Source organism: Pseudophryne corroboree, unplaced genomic scaffold (genome assembly GCF_028390025.1).
Source record: "Pseudophryne corroboree isolate aPseCor3 unplaced genomic scaffold, aPseCor3.hap2 scaffold_1462, whole genome shotgun sequence".
Classification (NCBI taxonomy): Eukaryota; Metazoa; Chordata; class Amphibia; order Anura; family Myobatrachidae; genus Pseudophryne; species Pseudophryne corroboree.
The window spans coordinates 112,180-129,823 of NW_026968091.1; the positions used below are offsets into that span (position 1 = coordinate 112,180).

The window sequence follows — 17,644 nt, forward strand, 5'->3', positions numbered from 1 at the left end:
TGCAGGGAGAACACATATTTTCAGATGAACATGGGAGGGCAGAAGGCTGCCTAATACTGAAGCACCCCCAAACAACAAACCAAATGCAACAACTAGTGCAAGCATTCCTGGGGGAAGTTCTGCAGAAGACGGATTTGCATACGGTGATGTCATCCAAGCAGTGGGTCAAAGTTGGCTTCAACCATCATCTGCATATGAAAAGAGAAAAGGAGCGTGCAGGGCATGGCGGCCTTTTGCGGTGCTTGGATGACCCCTAGTTCGCATTAAACACCCCACCCTCCTTTGGTGTGGGGCTCATGTTGGCCATGCCCCATCCCCTGAAGCATTCAAGCTGATTTATTGCAGCAGCTGGGCACTGTAACAGCTCCAGAGCTGCTCTGAACGGCAAGTAAAAGGGTGTGGGCCCTGCAGCACTACCTGTAGTTTGCATTGTGCATTGGAAGGCACAAAGTAAGCAGACGGGAGAAGTCAGGATAGTGCGCAAGGGCATAGAAGGGAGCGGCTCAAGAAAAGAGAAGTTGAAACAGACAGCAAACTAGGCTGGAGAGAGACCTGAGACAAAGAGATCTGAATTATACGAGAGCCGACCAGGGGAAACACAAATTATGCAGTCAAGTTTCCCACATTTGGGGAAATCGCAGGAGCAGCACACCCAGAGTGCAATGGGTGAGCCTTGCCCTGGGAGAAGCACCTACATGATCATAGTATCTCACCTGCCAGGTAAGTAGAAGTTGGGCTAGAGCTGGGGAGGGTCGCTGCTCGGGCACCCCCCTGTCAAGTGAAGGAGATCCAACTGAGGCAGCACAAGGAAACTCTCGAAAGAAGAACAAGGCTAGAGGAAGATCTGAAACAAAGAAATCTGACTTTTACCAGAGCTGACCAGAGGAAAGCACAAACACAGTCCCCCACTACCACAAATAAAGCAGTCGAGTTTCCCACATTTGGGGAAATCACAGGGGTCAGCATACCCAGAATGCAATGAATGAACCTCACCGTGGGAGAACAATCTTCATGACCATGGTATCTCCTATGCAAAATAAGTATGATTTGGGATAGGGCTGGGGAGGGCCGCTGCTCAGGCACATCTCTGTCAAGTAAAGGAGATTCAACTGAGGCAGCACAAGGGAACTCTCATCTGGGGACAACAACTGCAGGGAGAACACATATTTTCAGATGAACATGGGAGGGTAGAAGGCTGCCTAATACTGAAGCACCCCCAAACAACAAACCAAATGCAACAACTAGTGCAAGCATTCCTGGGGGAAGGCCTGCAGCAGATGGATTTGCAAACGGTGATGTCATCCAAGCAGTGGGTCAAAGTTGGCTTCAACCCTCGTCTGCATATGAAAAGAGAAAAGGGGCGTGCAGGGCATGGCGGCCTTTTGCGGCGCTTGGATGACCCCTAGTTCGCATTAAACACCTCCACCCTCCTTCGGTGTGGGGCTCATGTTGGCTATGCCCCAGCCCCTGAAGCATTCAAGCTGATTTCTTGCAGCAGCTGGGCACTGTAACAGCTCCAGAGCTGCTCTGTACGGCAAGTAAAAGGGTGTGGGCCCTGCAGCACTACCTGTAGTTTGCATTGTGCATTGGAAGGCACAAAGTAAGCAGACAGGAGGAGAAGTCAGGATAGTGCACAAGGGTATAAAAGGGAGGGGCTCATGAAAAAAGAAGTGGAAACAGACAGCAAACTAGGCTGGAGAGAGACCTGAGACAAAGAGATCTGAATTATACGAGAGCCGACCAGGGGAAACACAAATTATGCAGTCAAGCTTCACACATTTGGGGAAATCAGAGTGCAATGGGTGAGCCTTGCCCTGGGAGAAGCACCTTCATGATCATAGTATCTCACCTGGCAGGTAAGTAGAAGTTGGGCTAGAGCTGGGGAGGGTCGCTGCTCGGGCACCCCCCTGTCAAGTGAAAGAGATCCAACTGAGGCAGCACAAGGGAACTCTCGAAAGAAGAACAAGGCTAGAGGAAGATCTGAGACAAATAAATCTGACTTTTACCAGAGCTGTCCAGAGGAAAGCACAAACACAGTCCCCCACTACCACAAATAATGCAGTAGAGTTTCCCACATTTGGGGAAATCACAGGAGTCAGCATACCCAGAATGCAATGAATGAACCTCACCCTGGGAGAACAATCTTCATGACCATGGTATCGCCTATGCAAAATAAGTATGATTTGGGATAGGGCTGGGGAGGGCCGCTGCTCAGGCACATCTCTGTCAAGTAAAGGAGATTCAACTGAGGCAGCACAAGGGAACTCTCATCTGGGGACAACAACTGCAGGGAGAACACATATTTTCAGATAAACATGGGAGGGCAGAAGGCTGCCTAATACTGAAGCACCCCCAAACAACAAACCAAATGCAACAACTAGTACAAGCATTCCTGGGGGAAGGCCTGCGGCAGATGGATTTGCATATGGTGATGTCATCCAAGCAGTGGGTCAAAGTTGGCTTCAACCCTCGTCTGCATATGAAAAAAGAAAAGGGGCGTGCAGGGCATGGCGGCCTTTTGCGGCGCTTGGATGACCCCTAGTTCGCATTAAACACCTCCACCCTCCTTCGGTGTGGGGCTCATGTTGGCTATGCCCCAGCCCCTGAAGCATTCAAGCTGATTTCTTGCAGCAGCTAGGCACTGTAACAGCTCCAGAGCTGCTCTGAACGGCAAGTTAAAGGGTGTGGGCCCTGCAGCACTACCTGTAGTTTGCATTGTGCATTGGAAGGCACAAAGTAAGCAGACGGGAGAAGTCAGGATAGTGCGCAAGGGCATAGAAGGGAGCGGCTCAAGAAAAGAGAAGTTGAAACAGACAGCAAACTAGGCTGGAGAGAGACCTGAGACAAAGAGATCTGAATTATACGAGAGCCGACCAGGGGAAACACAAATTATGCAGTCAAGTTTCCCACATTTGGGGAAATCGCAGGAGCAGCACACCCAGAGTGCAATGGGTGAGCCTTGCCCTGGGAGAAGCACCTACATGATCACAGTATCTCACCTGCCAGGTAAGTAGAAGTTCGGCTAGAGCTGGGGAGGGTCGCTGCTTGGGTACCCCCCTGTCAAGTGAAGGAGATCCAACTGAGGCAGCACAAGGGAACTCTCGAAAGAAGAACAAGGCTAGAGGAAGATCTGAGACAAATAAATCTGACTTTTACCAGAGCTGACCAGAGGAAAGCACAAACACAGTCCCCCAATACCACAAATAATGCAGTCGAGTTTCCCACATTTGGGGAAATCACAGGGGTCAGCATACCCAGAATGCAATGAATGAACCTCACCCTGGGAGAACAATCTTCATGACCATGGTATCTCCTATGCAAAATAAGTATGATTTGGGATAGGGCTGGGGAGGGCCGCTGCTCAGGCACATCTCTGTCAAGTAAAGGAGATTCAACTGAGGCAGCACAAGGGAACTCTCATCTGGGGACAACAACTGCAGGGAGAACACATATTTTCAGATGAACATGGGAGGGCAGAAGGCTGCCTAATACTGAAGCACCCCCAAACAACAAACCAAATGCAACAACTAGTGCAAGCATTCCTGGGGGAAGGCCTGCAGCAGATGGATTTGCATACGGTGATGTCATCCAAGCAGTGGGTCAAAGTTGGCTTCAACCCTCGTCTGCATATGAAAAGAGAAAAGGGGCGTGCAGGGCATGGCGGCCTTTTGCGGCGCTTGGATGACCCCTAGTTCACATTAAACACCTCCACCCTCCTTCGGTGTAGGGCTCATGTTTGCTATGCCCCAGCCCCTGAAGCATTCAAGCTGATTTCTTGCAGCAGCTGGGCACTGTAACAGCTCCAGAGCTGCTCTGTACGGCAAGTAAAAGGGTGTGGGCCCTGCAGCACTACCTGTAGTTTGCATTGTGCATTGGAAGGCACAAAGTAAGCAGACCGGAGGAGAAGTCAGGATAGTGCACAAGGGTATAAAAGGGAGGGGCTCATGAAAAAAGAAGTGGAAACAGACAGCAAACTAGGCTGGAGAGAGACCTGAGACAAAGAGATCTGAACTATACGAGAGCCGACCAGGGGAAACACAAATTATGCAGTCAAGCTTCCCACATTTGGGGAAATCAGAGTGCAATGGGTGAGCCTTGCCCTGGGAGAAGCACCTTCATGATCATAGTATCTCACCTGGCAGGTAAGTAGGAGTTGGGCTAGAGCTGGGGAGGGTCGCTGCTCGGGCACCCCCCTGTCAAGTGAAAGAGATCCAACTGAGGCAGCACAAGGGAACTCTCGAAAGAAGAACAAGGCTAGAGGAAGATCTGAGACAAAGAAATAAGACTTTTACCAGAGCTGACCAGAGGAAAGCACAAACACAGTCCCCCACTACCACAAATAATGCAGTCGAGTTTCCCACATTTGGGGAAATCACAGGGGTCAGCATACCCAGAATGCAATGAATGAACCTCACCCTGGGAGAACAATCTTCATGACCATGGTATATCCTATGCAAAATAAGTATGATTTGGGATAGGGCTGGGGAGGGACGCTGCTCAGGCACATCTCTGTCAAGTAAAGGAGATTCAACTGAGGCAGCACAAGGGAACTCTCATCTGGGGACAACAACTGCAGGGAGAACACATATTTTCAGATGAACATGGGAGGGCAGAAGGCTGCCTAATACTGAAGCACCCCCAAACAACAAACCAAATGCAACAACTAGTGCAAGCATTCCTGGGGGAAGGCCTGCAGCAGATGGATTTGCATACGGTGATGTCATCCAAACAGTGGGTCAATGTTGGCTTCAACCCTTGTCTGCATATGAAAAGAGAAAAGGGGCGTGCAGGGCATGGCGGCCTTTTGCGGCGCTTGGATGACCCCTAGTTCACATTAAACACCTCCACCCTCCTTCGGTGTGGGGCTCATGTTGGCTATGCCCCAGCCCCTGAAGCATTCAAGCTGATTTCTTGCAGCAGCTGGGCACTGTAACAGCTCCAGAGCTGCTCTGTACGGCAAGTAAAAGGGTGTGGGCCCTGCAGTACTACCTGTAGTTTGCATTGTGCATTGGAAGGCACAAAGTAAGCAGACAGGAGGAGAAGTCAGGATAGTGCACAAGGGTATAAAAGGGAGGGGCTCATGAAAAAAGAAGTGGAAACAGACAGCAAACTAGGCTGGAGAGAGACCTGAGACAAAGAGATCTGAATTATACGAGAGCCGACCAGGGGAAACACAAATTATGCAGTCAAGCTTCCCACATTTGGGGAAATCGCAGGGGCACCACACCCAGAGTGCAATGGGTGAGCCTTGCCCTGGGAGAAGCACCTTCATGATCATAGTATCTCACCTGGCAGGTAAGTAGGAGTTGGGCTAGAGCTGGGGAGGGTCGCTGCTCGGGCACCCCCCTGTCAAGTGAAAGAGATCCAACTGAGGCAGCACAAGGGAACTCTCGAAAGAAGAACAAGGCTAGAGGAAGATCTGAGACAAAGAAATCTGACTTTTACCAGAGCTGACCAGAGGAAAGCACAAACACAGTCCCCCACTACCACAAATAATGCAGTCGAGTTTCCCACATTTGGGGAAATCACAGGGGTCAGCATACCCAGAATGCAATGAATGAACCTCACCCTGGGAGAACAATCTTCATGACCATGGTATATCCTATGCAAAATAAGTATGATTTGGGATAGGGCTGGGGAGGGCCGCTGCTCAGGCACATCTCTGTCAAGTAAAGGAGATTCAACTGAGGCAGCACAAGGGAACTCTCATCTGGGGACAACAACTGCAGGGAGAACACATATTTTCAGATGAACATGGGAGGGCAGAAGGCTGCCTAATACTGAAGCACCCCCAAACAACAAACCAAATGCAACAACTAGTGCAAGCATTCCTGGGGGAAGGCCTGCAGCAGATGGATTTGCATACGGTGATGTCATCCAAGCAGTGGGTCAAAGTTGGCTTCAACCCTCGTCTGCATATGAAAAGAGAAAAGGGGCGTGCAGGGCATGGCGGCCTTTTGCGGCGCTTGGATGACCCCTAGTTCACATTAAACACCTCCACCCTCCTTCGGTGTGGGGCTCATGTTGGCTATGCCCCAGCCCCTGAAGCATTCAAGCTGATTTCTTGCAGCAGCTGGGCACTGTAACAGCTCCAGAGCTGCTCTGTACGGCAAGTAAAAGGGTGTGGGCCCTGCAGCACTACCTGTAGTTTGCATTGTGCATTGGAAGGCACAAAGTAAGCAGACAGGAGGAGAAGTAAGGATAGTGCACAAGGGTATAAAAGGGAGGGGCTCATGAAAAAAGAAGTGGAAACAGACAGCAAACTAGGCTGGAGAGAGACCTGAGACAAAGAGATCTGAATTATACGAGAGCCGACCACGGGAAACACAAATTATGCAGTCAAGCTTCCCACATTTGGGGAAATCGCAGGGGCACCACACCCAGAGTGCAATGGGTGAGCCTTGCCCTGGGAGAAGCACCTTCATGATCATAGTATCTCACCTGGCAGGTAAGTAGGAGTTGGGCTAGAGCTGGGGAGGGTCGCTGCTCGGGCACCCCCCTGTCAAGTGAAAGAGATCCAACTGAGGCAGCACAAGGGAACTCGCGAAAGAAGAACAAGGCTAGAGGAAGATCTGAGACAAAGAAATAAGACTTTTACCAGAGCTGTCCAGAGGAAAGCACAAACACAGTCCCCCACTACCACAAATAATGCAGTCGAGTTATCCACATTTGGGGAAATCACAGGGGTCAGCATACCCAGAATGCAATGAATGAACCTCACCCTGGGAGAACAATCTTCATGACCATGGTATCGCCTATGCAAAATAAGTATGATTTGGGATAGGGCTGGGGAGGGCCACTGCTCAGGCACATCTCTGTCAAGTAAAGGAGATTCAACTGAGGCAGCACAAGGGAACTCTCATCTGGGGACAACAACTGCAGGGAGAACACATATTTTCAGATAAACATGGGAGGGCAGAAGGCTGCCTAATACTGAAGCACCCCCAAACAACAAACCAAATGCAACAACTAGTACAAGCATTCCTGGGGGAAGGCCTGCAGCAGATGGATTTGCATATGGTGATGTCATCCAAGCAGTGGGTCAAAGTTGGCTTCAACCCTCGTCTGCATATGAAAAGAGAAAAGGGGCGTGCAGGGCATGGCGGCCTTTTGCGGCGCTTGGATGACCCCTAGTTCGCATTAAACACCTCCACCCTCCTTCGGTGTGGGGCTCATGTTGGCTATGCCCCAGCCCCTGAAGCATTCAAGCTGATTTCTTGCAGCAGCTGGGCACTGTAACAGCTCCAGAGCTGCTCTGAACGGCAAGTAAAAGGGTGTGGGCCCTGCAGCACTACCTGTAGTTTGCATTGTGCATTGGAAGGCACAAAGTAAGCAGACGGGAGAAGTCAGGATAGTGCGCAAGGGCATAGAAGGGAGCGGCTCACGAAAAGAGAAGTTGAAACAGACAGCAAACTAGGCTGGAGAGAGACCTGAGACAAAGAGATCTGAATTATACGAGAGCCGACCAGGGGAAACACAAATTATGCAGTCAAGTTTCCCACATTTGGGGAAATCGCAGGAGCAGCACACCCAGAGTGCAATGGGTGAGCCTTGCCCTGGGAGAAGCACCTACATGATCATAGTATCTCACCTGCCAGGTAAGTAGAAGTTGGGCTAGAGCTGGGGAGGGTCGCTGCTTGGGTACCCCCCTGTCAAGTGAAGGAGATCCAACTGAGGCAGCACAAGGGAACTCTCGAAAGAAGAACAAAGCTAGAGGAAGATCTGAGACAAATAAATCTGACTTTTACCAGAGCTGACCAGAGGAAAGCACAAACACAGTCCCCCACTACCACAAATAATGCAGTCGAGTTACCCACATTTGGGGAAATCACAGGGGTCAGCATACCCAGAATGCAATGAATGAACCTCACCCTGGGAGAACAATCTTCATGACCATGGTATCTCCTATGCAAAATAAGTAAGATTTGGGATAGGGCAGGGGAGGGCCGCTGCTCAGGCACAACTCTGTCAAGTAAAGGAAATTCAACTGAGGCAGCACAAGGGAACTCTCATCTGGGGACAACAACTGCAGGGAGAACACATATTTTCAGATGAACATGGGAGGGCAGAAGGCTGCCTAATACTGAAGCACCCCCAAACAACAAACCAAATGCAACAACTAGTGCAAGCATTCCTGGGGGAAGGCCTGCAGCAGATGGATTTGCATACGGTGATGTCATCCAAGCAGTGGGTCAAAGTTGGCTTCAACCCTCGTCTGCATATGAAAAGAGAAAAGGGGCGTGCAGGGCATGGCGGCCTTTTGCGGCGCTTGGATGACCCCTAGTTCACATTAAACACCTCCACCCTCCTTCGGTGTGGGACTCATGTTTGCTATGCCCCAGCCCCTGAAGCATTCAAGCTGATTTCTTGCAGCAGCTGGGCACTGTAACAGCTCCTGAGCTGCTCTGTACGGCAAGTAAAAGGGTGTGGGCCCTGCAGCACTACCTGTAGTTTGCATTGTGCATTGGAAGGCACAAAGTAAGCAGACAGGAGGAGAAGTCAGGATAGTGCACAAGGGTATAAAAGGGAGGGGCTCATGAAAAAAGAAGTGGAAACAGACAGCAAACTAGGCTGGAGAGAGACCTGAGACAAAGAGATCTGAATTATACGAGAGCCGACCAGGGGAAACACAAATTATGCAGTCAAGCTTCCCACATTTGGGGAAATCGCAGGGGCACCACACCCAGAGTGCAATGGGTGAGCCTTGCCCTGGGAGAAGCACCTTCATGATCATAGTATCTCACCTGGCAGGTAAGTAGGAGTTGGGCTAGAGCTGGGGAGGGTCGCTGCTCGGGCACCCCCCAGTCAAGTGAAAGAGATCCAACTGAGGCAGCACAATGGAACTCTCGAAAGAAGAACAAGGCTAGAGGAAGATCTGAGACAAATAAATCTGACTTTTACCAGAGCTGTCCAGAGGAAAGCACAAACACAGTCCCCCACTACCACAAATAATGCAGTCGAGTTTCCCACATTTGGGGAAATCACAGGGGTCAGCATACCCAGAATGCAATGAATGAACCTCACCCTGGGAGAACAATCTTCATGACCATGGTATCGCCTATGCAAAATAAGTATGATTTGGGATAGGGCTGGGGAGGGCCGCTGCTCAGGCACATCTCTGTCAAGTAAAGGAGATTCAACTGAGGCAGCACAAGGGAACTCTCATCTGGGGACAACAACTGCAGGGAGAACACATATTTTCAGATAAACATGGGAGGGCAGAAGGCTGCCTAATACTGAAGCACCCCCAAACAACAAACCAAATGCAACAACTAGTACAAGCATTCCTGGGGGAAGGCCTGCAGCAGATGGATTTGCATATGGTGATGTCATCCAAGCAGTGGGTCAAAGTTGGCTTCAACCCTCGTCTGCATATGAAAAGAGAAAAGGGGCGTGCAGGGCATGGCGGCCTTTTGCGGCGCTTAGATGACCCCTAGTTCGCATTAAACACCTCCACCCTCCTTCGGTGTGGGGCTCATGTTGGCTATGCCCCAGCCCCTGAAGCATTCAAGCTGATTTCTTGCAGCAGCTGGGCACTGTAACAGCTCCAGAGCTGCTCTGAACGGCAAGTAAAAGGGTGTGGGCCCTGCAGCACTACCTGTAGTTTGCATTGTGCATTGGAAGGCACAAAGTAAGCAGACGGGAGAAGTCAGGATAGTGCGCAAGGGCATAGAAGGGAGCGGCTCAAGAAAAGAGAAGTTGAAACAGACAGCAAACTAGGCTGGAGAGAGACCTGAGACAAAGAGATCTGAATTATACGAGAGCCGACCAGGGGAAACACAAATTATGCAGTCAAGTTTCCAACATTTGGGGAAATCGCAGGAGCAGCACACCCAGAGTGCAATGGGTGAGCCTTGCCCTGGGAGAAGCACCTACATGATCATAGTATCTCACCTGGAAGGTAAGTAGAAGTTGGGCTAGAGCTGGGGAGGGTCGCTGCTCGGGTACCCCCCTGTCAAGTGAAGGAGATCCAACTGAGGCAGCACAAGGGAACTCTCGAAAGAAGAACAAGGCTAGAGGAAGATCTGAGACAAATAAATCTGACTTTTACCAGAGCTGTCCAGAGGAAAGCACAAACACAGTCCCCCACTACCACAAATAATGCAGTCGAGTTTCCCACATTTGGGGAAATCACAGGGGTCAGCATACCCAGAATGCAATGAATGAACCTCACCCTGGGAGAACAATCTTCATGACCATGGTATCTCCTATGCAAAATAAGTATGATTTGGGATAGGGCTGGGGAGGGCCGCTGCTCAGGCACATCTCTATCAAATAAAGGAGATTCAACTGAGGCAGCACAAGGGAACTCTCATCTGGGGACAACAACTGCAGGGAGAACACATATTTTCAGATAAACATGGGAGGGCAGAAGGCTGCCTAATACTGAAGCACCCCCGAAAAACAACAAAACAAATGCAACAACTAGTACAAGCATTCCTGGGGGAAGGCCTGCAGCAGATGGATTTGCATACGGTGATGTCATCCAAGCAGTGGGTCAAAGTTGGCTTCAACCCTCGTCTGCATATGAAAAGAGAAAAGGGGCGTGCAGGGCATGGCGGCCTTTTGCGGCGCTTGGATGACCCCTAGTTCGCATTAAACACCTCCACCCTCCTTTGGTGTGGGGCTCATGTTGGCTATGCCCCAGCCCCTGAAGCATTCAAGCTGATTTCTTGCAGCAGCTGGGCACTGTAACAGCTCCAGAGCTGCTCTGAACGGCAAGTAAAAGGGTGTGGGCCCTGCAGCACTACCTGTAGTTTGCATTGTGCATTGGAAGGCACAAAGTAAGCAGACGGGAGAAGTCAGGATAGTGCGCAAGGGCATAGAAGGGAGCGGCTCAAGAAAAGAGAAGTTGAAACAGACAGCAAACTAGGCTGGAGAGAGACCTGAGACAAAGAGATCTGAATTATATGAGAGCCGACCAGGGGAAACACAAATTATGCAGTCAAGTTTCCCACATTTGGGGAAATCGCAGGAGCAGCACACCCAGAGTGCAATGGGTGAGCCTTGCCCTGGGAGAAGCAACTACATGATCATAGTATCTCACCTGCCAGGTAAGTAGAAGTTGGGCTAGAGCTGGGGAGGGTCGCTGCTTGGGTACCCCCCTGTCAAGTGAAGGAGATCCAACTGAGGCAGCACAAGGGAACTCTCGAAAGAAGAACAAGGCTAGAGGAAGATCTGAGACAAATAAATCTGACTTTTACCAGAGCTGACCAGAGGAAAGCACAAACACAGTCCCCCACTACCACAAATAATGCAGTCGAGTTTCCCACATTTGGGGAAATCACAGGGGTCAGCATACCCAGAATGCAATGAATAAACCTCACCCTGGGAGAACAATCTTCATGACCATGGTATCTCCTATGCCAAATAAGTATGATTTGGGATAGGGCTGGGGAGGGCCGCTGCTCAGGCACATCTCTGTCAAGTAAAGGAGATTCAACTGAGGCAGCACAAGGGAACTCTCATCTGGGGACAACAACTGCAGGGAGAACACATATTTTCAGATGAACATGGGAGGGCAGAAGGCTGCCTAATACTGAAGCACCCCCAAACAGCAAACCAAATGCAACAACTAGTGCAAGCATTCCTGGGGGAAGGCCTGCAGCAGATGGATTTGCATACGGTGATGTCATCCAAGCAGTGGGTCAAAGTTGGCTTCAACCCTCGTCTGCATATGAAAAGAGAAAAGGGGCGTGCAGGGCATGGCGGCCTTTTGCGGCGCTTGGATGACCCCTAGTTCACATTAAACACCTCCACCCTCCTTCGGTGTGGGGCTCATGTTGGCTATGCCCCAGCCCCTGAAGCATTCAAGCTGATTTCTTGCAGCAGCTGGGCACTGTAACAGCTCCAGAGCTGCTCTGTACGGCAAGTAAAAGGGTGTGGGCCCTGCAGCACTACCTGTAGTTTGCATTGTGCATTGGAAGGCACAAAGTAAGCAGACAGGAGGAGAAGTCAGGATAGTGCACAAGGGTATAAAAGGGAGGGGCTCATGAAAAAAGAAGTGGAAACAGACAGCAAACTAGGCTGGAGAGAGACCTGAGACAAAGAGATCTGAATTATACGAGAGCCGACCAGGGGAAACACAAATTATGCAGTCAAGCTTCCCACATTTGGGGAAATCGCAGGGGCACCACACCCAGAGTGCAATGGGTGAGCCTTGCCCTGGGAGAAGCACCTTCATGATCATAGTATCTCCCCTGGCAGGTAAGTAGGAGTTGGGCTAGAGCTGGGGAGGGTCGCTGCTCGGGCACCCCCCTGTCAAGTGAAAGAGATCCAACTGAGGCAGCACAATGGAACTCTCGAAAGAAGAACAAGGCTAGAGGAAGATCTGAGACAAATAAATCTGACTTTTACCAGAGCTGACCAGAGGAAAGCACAAACACAGTCCCCCACTACCACAAATAATGCAGTCGAGTTTCCCACATTTGGGGAAATCACAGGGGTCAGCATACCCAGAATGCAATGAATAAACCTCACCCTGGGAGAACAATCTTCATGACCATGGTATCTCCTATGCAAAATAAGTATGATTTGGGATAGGGCTGGGGAGGGCCGCTGCTCAGGCACATCTCTGTCAAGTAAAGGAGATTCAACTGAGGCAGCACAAGGGAACTCTCATCTGGGGACAACAACTGCAGGGAGAACACATATTTTCAGATGAACATGGGAGGGCAGAAGGCTGCCTAATACTGAAGCACCCCCAAACAACAAACCAAATGCAACAACTAGTGCAAGCATTCCTGGGGGAAGGCCTGCAGCAGATGGATTTGCATACGGTGATGTCATCCAAGCAGTGGGTCAAAGTTGGCTTCAACCCTCGTCTGCATATGAAAAGAGAAAAGGGGCGTGCAGGGCATGGCGGCCTTTTGCGGCGCTTGGATGACCCCTAGTTCACATTAAACACCTCCACCCTCCTTCGGTGTTGGGCTCATGTTGGTTATGCCCCAGCCCCTGAAGCATTCAAGCTGATTTCTTGCAGCAGCTGGGCACTGTAACAGCTCCAGAGCTGCTCTGTACGGCAAGTAAAAGGGTGTGGGCCCTGCAGCACTACCTGTAGTTTGCATTGTGCATTGGAAGGCACAAAGTAAGCAGACAGGAGGAGAAGTCAGGATAGTGCACAAGGGTATAAAAGGGAGGGGCTCATGAAAAAAGAAGTGGAAACAGATAGCAAACTAGGCTGGAGAGAGACCTGAGACAAAGAGATCTGAATTATACGAGAGCCGACCAGGGGAAACACAAATTATGCAGTCAAGCTTCCCACATTTGGGGAAATCGCAGGGGCACCACACCCAGAGTGCAATAGGTGAGCCTTGCCCTGGGAGAAGCACCTTCATGATCATAGTATCTCACCTGGCAGGTAAGTAGGAGTTGGGCTAGAGCTGGGGAGGGTCGCTGCTCGGGCACCCCCCTGTCAAGTGAAAGAGATCCAACTGAGGCAGCACAATGGAACTCTCGAAAGAAGAACAAGGCTAGAGGAAGATCTGAGACAAATAAATCTGACTTTTACCAGAGCTGTCCAGAGGAAAGCACAAACACAGTCCCCCACTACCACAAATAATGCAGTCGAGTTTCCCACATTTGGGGAAATCACAGGGGTCAGAATACCCAGAATGCAATGAATGAACCTCACCCTGGGAGAACAATCTTCATGACCATGGTATCGCCTATGCAAAATAAATATGATTTGGGATAGGGCTGGGGAGGGCCGCTGCTCAGGCACATCTCTATCAAGTAAAGGAGATTCAACTGAGGCAGCACAAGGGAACTCTCATCTGGGGACAACAACTGCAGGGAGAACACATATTTTCAGATAAACATGGGAGGGCAGAAGGCTGCCTAATACTGAAGCACCCCCAAACAACAAACCAAATGCAACAACTAGTACAAGCATTCCTGGGGGATGGCCTGCAGCAGATGGATTTGCATATGGTGATGTCATCCAAGCAGTGGGTCAAAGTTGGCTTCAACCCTCGTCTGCATATGAAAAGAGAAAAGGGGCGTGCAGGGCATGGCGGCCTTTTGCGGCGCTTGGATGACCCCTAGTTCGCATTAAACACCTCCACCCTCCTTTGGTGTGGGGCTCATGTTGGCTATGCCCCAGCCCCTGAAGCATTCAAGCTGATTTCTTGCAGCAGCTGGGCACTGTAACAGCTCCAGAGCTGCTCTGAACGGCAAGTAAAAGGGTGTGGGCCCTGCAGCACTACCTGTAGTTTGCATTGTGCATTGGAAGGCACAAAGTAAGCAGACGGGAGAAGTCAGGATAGTGCGCAAGGGCATAGAAGGGAGCGGCTCAAGAAAAGAGAAGTTGAAACAGACAGCAAACTAGGCTGGAGAGAGACCTGAGACAAAGAGATCTGAATTATACGAGAGCCGACCAGGGGAAACACAAATTATGCAGTCAAGTTTCCCACATTTGGGGAAATCGCAGGAGCAGCACACCCAGAGTGCAATGGGTGAGCCTTGCCCTGGGAGAAGCACCTACATGATCATAGTATCTCACCTGCCAGGTAAGTAGAAGTTGGGCTAGAGCTGGGGAGGGTCGCTGCTCGGGCACCCCCCTGTCAAGTGAAGGAGATTCAACTGAGGCAGCACAAGGGAACTCTCGAAAGAAGAACAAGGCTAGAGGAAGATCTGAGACAAATAAATCTGACTTTTACCAGAGCTGACCAGAGGAAAGCACAAACACAGTCCCCCACTACCACAAATAATGCAGTCGAGTTTCCCACATTTGGGGAAATCACAGGGGTCAGCATACCCAGAATGCAATGAATGAACCTCACCCTGGGAGAACAATCTTCATGACCATGGTATCTCCTATGCAAAATAAGTATGATTTGGGATAGGGCTGGGGAGGGCCGCTGCTCAGGCACATCTCTGTCAAGTAAAGGAGATTCAACTGAGGCAGCACAAGGGAACTCTCATCTGGGGACAACAACTGCAGGGAGAACACATATTTTCAGATGAACATGGGAGGGCAGAAGGCTGCCTAATAATGAAGCACCCCCAAACAACAAACCAAATGCAACAACTAGTGCAAGCATTCCTGGGGGAAGGCCTGCAGCAGATGGATTTGCATACGGTGATGTCATCCAAGCAGTGGGTCAAAGTTGGCTTCAACCCTCGTCTGCATATGAAAAGAGAAAAGGGGCGTGCAGGGCATAGCGGCCTTTTGCGGCGCTTGGATGACCCCTAGTTCGCATTAAACACCTCCACCCTCCTTCGGTGTGGGGCTCATGTTGGCTATGCCCCAGCCCCTGAAGCATTCAAGCTGATTTCTTGCAGCAGCTGGGCACTGTAACAGCTCCAGAGCTGCTCTGTACGGCAAGTAAAAGGGTGTTGGCCCTGCAGCACTACCTGTAGTTTGCATTGTGCATTGGAAGGCACAAAGTAAGCAGACAAGAGGAGAAGTCAGGATAGTGCACAAGGGTATAAAAGGGAGGGGCTCATGAAAAAAGAAGTGGAAACAGACAGCAAACTAGGCTGGAGAGAGACCTGAGACAAAGAGATCTGAATTATACGAGAGCCGACCAGGGGAAACACAAATTATGCAGTCAAGCTTCCCACATTTGGGGAAATCGCAGGGGCACCACACCCAGAGTGCAATGGGTGAGCCTTGCCCTGGGAGAAGCACCTTCATGATCATAGTATCTCACCTGGCAGGTAAGTAGGAGTTGGGCTAGAGCTGGGGAGGGTCGCTGCTCGGGCACCCCCCTGTCAAGTGAAAGAGATCCAACTGAGGCAGCACAAGGGAACTCTCGAAAGAAGAACAAGGCTAGAGGAAGATCTGAGACAAATAAATCTGACTTTTACCAGAGCTGACCAGAGGAAAGCACAAACACAGTCCCCCACTACCACAAATAATGCAGTCGAGTTTCCCACATTTGGGGAAATCACAGGGGTCAGCATACCCAGAATGCAATGAATGAACCTCACCCTGGGAGAACAATCTTCATGACCATGGTATCGCCTATGCAAAATAAGTATGATTTGGGATAGGGCTGGGGAGGGCCGCTGCTCAGGCACATCTCTGTCAAGTAAAGGAGATTCAGCTGAAGCAGCACACGGGAACTCTCATCTGGGGACAACAACTGCAGGGAGAACACATATTTTCAGATAAAAATCTTGGTCATGCTCTGGTTTCTCTTCAGAACGAACAAATCTTTCGCCTCTTACTAAAGATTTCCGTGGAGAGCAGCAAAACCGAGTTTTATCTCAATTTTTGCATGCCCCATCTTTTTGGGGTTTCTTTTATCGGTTTAAAGATAGAATGAGTGTGCTTTAATGAAAGCTCATTTGCATAGAAATGACAGTAAATGTTTATTTATTTTCAAACAGAACTTTCTTGACCATGCTACTTGCTTTAAAGATCTGGGAGCACATGGAATACAGTACAAACCATGCTTATAGCAAGGAGAAGCCAGGTGAGAAATCTGCTTTCTTTCAAATTGGGCGCTCACTTTGATCTGAATGAGGACTGCTGGCACAGCACTCAGGCGACAGGTGGAATCTTGGTCATGCTCTGGTTTCTCTTCAGAACGAACAAATCTTTCGCCTTTTATTAAAGATTATCCGTGGAGAGGAGCAAAACTGAGTTTTATCTCAATTTTTGCATGCCCCATATTATTGGGGTTTCTTTTATCAGTTTAAAGACAGAACGAGTGTGCTTTCTTGTTAGCTTTAATGTAAGTTTATTTGCATAACAATGACAATAAATGTCTGTTTCTTTTCAAGCAGAACTTTCTTGACCATACTAATTGCTTGAAAGATCTGGGAGCACATGGAAAAGAGTACAAACCATGTTTATAGCAAGGGGAAGCCTGGTGAGAAATCTGCTTTCTTTCTTTCAAATTGGGTGCTCACTTTGAGCTGAATGAGGACTGCTGGCATGGCACTCAGGCGACAGGTGGAATCTTGGTCATGCTCTGGTTTCTCTTCAGAACGAACAAATCTTTCGCCTTTTACTAAAGATTTCCGTGGAGAGGAGCAAAACTGAGTTTTATCTCAATTTTTGCATGCCCCATCTTATTGGGGTTTTATTTTATCTGTTTAAAGAAAGAACGAGTGTGCTTTAATGTAAGCTCATTTGCATAGAAATTACAGTAAATGTTTGTTTCTTTTCAAACAGAACTTTCTTGACCACACTAATTGCTTGAAAGATCTGGGAGCACATGGAAAAGAGTACAAACCATGTTTATAGCAAGGGGAAGCCTGGTGAGAAATCTGCTTTCTTTCATTCAAATTGGGTGCTCACTTTCAGCTGAATGAGAACTGCTGGCATGGCACTCAGGCGACAGGTGGAATCTTGGTCATGCTCTGGTTTCTCTTCAGAACTAACAAATATTTCGCCTTTTATTAAAGATTTCCGTGGAGAGGAGCAAAACTGAGTTTTATCTAAATTTTTGCATGCCCCATATCATACCTCCCAACTGTCCCGATTTTCGCGGGACAGTCCCGTTTTTTGGGGACTGTCCCGCTGTCCCACCTGCGGGCCGCAGTGTCCCGCGGTGGGGAGGACAATTGGGAGGCTCTGTCTGTCGCTGCCCTGCTTAGCAGAGCAGCGGTGAAAAGACGCTGTGCGCATGCGCACAGCGTCTATTCACTGAAGTCAGAGGGAGAGGTGGCATGCCAGCGGCTCACAGAG

General features: G+C 49.7%; 28 non-coding genes and 2 pseudogenes across 28 annotated transcripts; 4 read left to right on the forward strand and 26 right to left on the reverse strand.

Annotated features, from left to right (window-relative positions):
* Positions 1-565: 565 nt before the first annotated feature.
* Positions 566-728, reverse strand: LOC134997732 (U1 spliceosomal RNA). The gene has a single exon (XR_010200121.1). It is a non-coding gene; the product is annotated as a U1 spliceosomal RNA (small nuclear RNA).
* A 152-nt stretch (positions 729-880) lies between these two features.
* LOC134997723 (U1 spliceosomal RNA) lies at positions 881-1,044 on the reverse strand. The gene has a single exon (XR_010200112.1). It is a non-coding gene; the product is annotated as a U1 spliceosomal RNA (small nuclear RNA).
* A 972-nt stretch (positions 1,045-2,016) lies between these two features.
* On the reverse strand, positions 2,017-2,180 carry LOC134997725 (U1 spliceosomal RNA). The gene has a single exon (XR_010200114.1). It is a non-coding gene; the product is annotated as a U1 spliceosomal RNA (small nuclear RNA).
* A 671-nt stretch (positions 2,181-2,851) lies between these two features.
* LOC134997737 (U1 spliceosomal RNA) lies at positions 2,852-3,014 on the reverse strand. The gene has a single exon (XR_010200126.1). It is a non-coding gene; the product is annotated as a U1 spliceosomal RNA (small nuclear RNA).
* A 152-nt stretch (positions 3,015-3,166) lies between these two features.
* On the reverse strand, positions 3,167-3,330 carry LOC134997706 (U1 spliceosomal RNA). The gene has a single exon (XR_010200096.1). It is a non-coding gene; the product is annotated as a U1 spliceosomal RNA (small nuclear RNA).
* Positions 3,331-4,302: 972 nt separating this feature from the next.
* On the reverse strand, positions 4,303-4,466 carry LOC134997707 (U1 spliceosomal RNA). The gene has a single exon (XR_010200097.1). It is a non-coding gene; the product is annotated as a U1 spliceosomal RNA (small nuclear RNA).
* Positions 4,467-5,140: 674 nt separating this feature from the next.
* Positions 5,141-5,303, reverse strand: LOC134997694 (U1 spliceosomal RNA). Its single transcript, XR_010200086.1, has one exon. It is a non-coding gene; the product is annotated as a U1 spliceosomal RNA (small nuclear RNA).
* Positions 5,304-5,455: 152 nt separating this feature from the next.
* Positions 5,456-5,619, reverse strand: LOC134997708 (U1 spliceosomal RNA). The gene has a single exon (XR_010200098.1). It is a non-coding gene; the product is annotated as a U1 spliceosomal RNA (small nuclear RNA).
* A 685-nt stretch (positions 5,620-6,304) lies between these two features.
* On the reverse strand, positions 6,305-6,456 carry LOC134997698 (U1 spliceosomal RNA; annotated as a pseudogene).
* Positions 6,457-6,608: 152 nt separating this feature from the next.
* LOC134997717 (U1 spliceosomal RNA) lies at positions 6,609-6,772 on the reverse strand. Its single transcript, XR_010200107.1, has one exon. It is a non-coding gene; the product is annotated as a U1 spliceosomal RNA (small nuclear RNA).
* Positions 6,773-7,443: 671 nt separating this feature from the next.
* LOC134997733 (U1 spliceosomal RNA) lies at positions 7,444-7,606 on the reverse strand. The gene has a single exon (XR_010200122.1). It is a non-coding gene; the product is annotated as a U1 spliceosomal RNA (small nuclear RNA).
* A 152-nt stretch (positions 7,607-7,758) lies between these two features.
* Positions 7,759-7,922, reverse strand: LOC134997714 (U1 spliceosomal RNA). Its single transcript, XR_010200104.1, has one exon. It is a non-coding gene; the product is annotated as a U1 spliceosomal RNA (small nuclear RNA).
* A 674-nt stretch (positions 7,923-8,596) lies between these two features.
* Positions 8,597-8,759, reverse strand: LOC134997695 (U1 spliceosomal RNA). Its single transcript, XR_010200087.1, has one exon. It is a non-coding gene; the product is annotated as a U1 spliceosomal RNA (small nuclear RNA).
* Positions 8,760-8,911: 152 nt separating this feature from the next.
* Positions 8,912-9,075, reverse strand: LOC134997710 (U1 spliceosomal RNA). Its single transcript, XR_010200100.1, has one exon. It is a non-coding gene; the product is annotated as a U1 spliceosomal RNA (small nuclear RNA).
* Positions 9,076-9,746: 671 nt separating this feature from the next.
* Positions 9,747-9,909, reverse strand: LOC134997700 (U1 spliceosomal RNA). Its single transcript, XR_010200091.1, has one exon. It is a non-coding gene; the product is annotated as a U1 spliceosomal RNA (small nuclear RNA).
* A 152-nt stretch (positions 9,910-10,061) lies between these two features.
* LOC134997749 (U1 spliceosomal RNA) lies at positions 10,062-10,225 on the reverse strand. Its single transcript, XR_010200137.1, has one exon. It is a non-coding gene; the product is annotated as a U1 spliceosomal RNA (small nuclear RNA).
* Positions 10,226-10,920: 695 nt separating this feature from the next.
* On the reverse strand, positions 10,921-11,062 carry LOC134997746 (U1 spliceosomal RNA; annotated as a pseudogene).
* A 152-nt stretch (positions 11,063-11,214) lies between these two features.
* On the reverse strand, positions 11,215-11,378 carry LOC134997691 (U1 spliceosomal RNA). Its single transcript, XR_010200083.1, has one exon. It is a non-coding gene; the product is annotated as a U1 spliceosomal RNA (small nuclear RNA).
* A 674-nt stretch (positions 11,379-12,052) lies between these two features.
* On the reverse strand, positions 12,053-12,215 carry LOC134997744 (U1 spliceosomal RNA). The gene has a single exon (XR_010200133.1). It is a non-coding gene; the product is annotated as a U1 spliceosomal RNA (small nuclear RNA).
* Positions 12,216-12,367: 152 nt separating this feature from the next.
* On the reverse strand, positions 12,368-12,531 carry LOC134997715 (U1 spliceosomal RNA). Its single transcript, XR_010200105.1, has one exon. It is a non-coding gene; the product is annotated as a U1 spliceosomal RNA (small nuclear RNA).
* A 674-nt stretch (positions 12,532-13,205) lies between these two features.
* LOC134997699 (U1 spliceosomal RNA) lies at positions 13,206-13,368 on the reverse strand. The gene has a single exon (XR_010200090.1). It is a non-coding gene; the product is annotated as a U1 spliceosomal RNA (small nuclear RNA).
* Positions 13,369-13,520: 152 nt separating this feature from the next.
* On the reverse strand, positions 13,521-13,684 carry LOC134997719 (U1 spliceosomal RNA). The gene has a single exon (XR_010200109.1). It is a non-coding gene; the product is annotated as a U1 spliceosomal RNA (small nuclear RNA).
* A 671-nt stretch (positions 13,685-14,355) lies between these two features.
* LOC134997734 (U1 spliceosomal RNA) lies at positions 14,356-14,518 on the reverse strand. Its single transcript, XR_010200123.1, has one exon. It is a non-coding gene; the product is annotated as a U1 spliceosomal RNA (small nuclear RNA).
* A 152-nt stretch (positions 14,519-14,670) lies between these two features.
* Positions 14,671-14,834, reverse strand: LOC134997697 (U1 spliceosomal RNA). The gene has a single exon (XR_010200089.1). It is a non-coding gene; the product is annotated as a U1 spliceosomal RNA (small nuclear RNA).
* A 674-nt stretch (positions 14,835-15,508) lies between these two features.
* LOC134997696 (U1 spliceosomal RNA) lies at positions 15,509-15,671 on the reverse strand. Its single transcript, XR_010200088.1, has one exon. It is a non-coding gene; the product is annotated as a U1 spliceosomal RNA (small nuclear RNA).
* A 152-nt stretch (positions 15,672-15,823) lies between these two features.
* Positions 15,824-15,987, reverse strand: LOC134997711 (U1 spliceosomal RNA). The gene has a single exon (XR_010200101.1). It is a non-coding gene; the product is annotated as a U1 spliceosomal RNA (small nuclear RNA).
* A 144-nt stretch (positions 15,988-16,131) lies between these two features.
* LOC134997702 (U5 spliceosomal RNA) lies at positions 16,132-16,247 on the forward strand. The gene has a single exon (XR_010200093.1). It is a non-coding gene; the product is annotated as a U5 spliceosomal RNA (small nuclear RNA).
* Positions 16,248-16,517: 270 nt separating this feature from the next.
* LOC134997703 (U5 spliceosomal RNA) lies at positions 16,518-16,634 on the forward strand. The gene has a single exon (XR_010200094.1). It is a non-coding gene; the product is annotated as a U5 spliceosomal RNA (small nuclear RNA).
* A 286-nt stretch (positions 16,635-16,920) lies between these two features.
* LOC134997701 (U5 spliceosomal RNA) lies at positions 16,921-17,036 on the forward strand. Its single transcript, XR_010200092.1, has one exon. It is a non-coding gene; the product is annotated as a U5 spliceosomal RNA (small nuclear RNA).
* Positions 17,037-17,311: 275 nt separating this feature from the next.
* Positions 17,312-17,424, forward strand: LOC134997704 (U5 spliceosomal RNA). The gene has a single exon (XR_010200095.1). It is a non-coding gene; the product is annotated as a U5 spliceosomal RNA (small nuclear RNA).
* Positions 17,425-17,644: the final 220 nt, after the last annotated feature.